General features: G+C 47.2%; 1 protein-coding gene across 1 annotated transcript in view; it reads left to right on the top strand.

Annotated features, from left to right (window-relative positions):
- Positions 1 to 1,533, top strand: part of LOC115870344 (zinc finger protein 613-like) — a 13,097-nt gene that overhangs the window by 3,914 nt on the left and 7,650 nt on the right. The window lies entirely within an intron of this gene.

Here is a 1,533-nt window from a genome sequence, read left to right as displayed (position 1 = left end):
TGTGTTTCCAGTTCCTATCTGTACCAGTGTACATCCTCTGGTCTAGCTGGATTTGTAAGGTAGAATTGGGATCATGATAGTTGAGGGGAGGAAGCATTTAGGAACTAGAGGAAAGTTGTATGTTCCATCGTTGCTAAACTGCACCCTGACTGGCTCGTTTCCTCCCTGAGACCCTTCTGTAAGGGGATGTTCAGTTGCCTACAGATGGGTCTTGGGTCCCCAATCTGCACTCCCCCACATTCACAATGATTTAATTTTTTTTGTTCTTTGATACCTAATACCTGATCCCTTTGACACCTCGTGATCACCCGGCTGGTGTGCTTCTTCCATGTGGGCTTTGTTGCTTCTGAGCTAGATGGCCACTTGTTTACCATCATTGTCTTTTTCATATCCTCTGGTAACACTCTAGTGTGGGAGAAACCAGCCCCCACCACTGTATCCCAGGTCAGATAGGTGCAATTGTATGGTTATGATATATAAAGATTGTAGTAAGGTCATAGAGAATAATAGAGATAGGAGAGAGAGTAACATGAAGGAATCAGACACATTTCATAGTAGCATGCTCACCTCCTGGACAGCCATGATCTCAACAGCCAGGTCTCAGTGCAAGCAGAGAGGGCAGGAGGGCAGGAGAGAGTGATTTATTTCCAACCAAGGCTTATGTATCTTTTGGGGATGTGCAAGCCCCCTGATTATAGGTAAAACATACTTCACAGGTAGGTATTCTATTATAGGTAATCCAGTAATGGGAGGGGAGTGATCTAGCGATATGCAAACGATAGGAAGAGGGATTAAGGGTATCATATGACAAGATGGGCTGATCTTAGATTCTTGATTTTCCTTGAACTAGAGACTTGATTTATTGTAAGCTTTTCAGGGGAAGCAATCCACTTCCCTCACAGCAGGGAGTGAGCCCCACCTATTGTGGGATAAACAATGGTGTCCCCTTGTTCTGGATGTCTGGTGTCTTCAGGGAGATAACGTGACCAACATTTACCACTAGTTGCAAGCAGTGTCCTAGGTCTGACACATATGTGGGGAAGACGAGCTGGGGACAAGTCTTTTTATAGCCCACACTCTAGCAGCTCCTGACACCCTCTAATGTCAGGATGAATTGTCATCAGCATGAAGCTGGTTCCTCTGAGGTGAAGGTCAGAGGAAGGGGAAGAGAGTGTACCCAGACAAATTCTCTATACTCATGATTAAGAAGCCTGGGAGGCCAGGATTCTGGGCGTGGTGAGGCCTCTACATGTGTGCGTTGGAGCAGAGTCCCAGTCACATCCTCCTAATTAAAAACCATCCCCACAATATCCTCCCATCATGGGGCCGCCTTGATGTTACCTCTCAAAAGCACATGACTGATTGCTATCCGGCCAGGAGCTCTATCCATAGGAGCAGATGTGCTGCTATTCTCCCTGCTCAGAGGACAGTCTCTCCTCTACCTGCCCTGCCCCCAGCACTGGTGTCAGCTTACTCCCACAATGAGCTCAGGGACCTCTAGGGTTAAGGTACTGCCCACCTGGTTACTTAGGG

This window comes from Echinops telfairi, unplaced genomic scaffold (genome assembly GCF_000313985.2).
Source record: "Echinops telfairi isolate 266 unplaced genomic scaffold, ASM31398v2 ScPeMD7_655;HRSCAF=1070, whole genome shotgun sequence".
NCBI lineage: Eukaryota > Metazoa > Chordata > Mammalia > Afrosoricida > Tenrecidae > Echinops > Echinops telfairi.
This window is presented reverse-complemented; position numbering and strand designations above follow the sequence as displayed.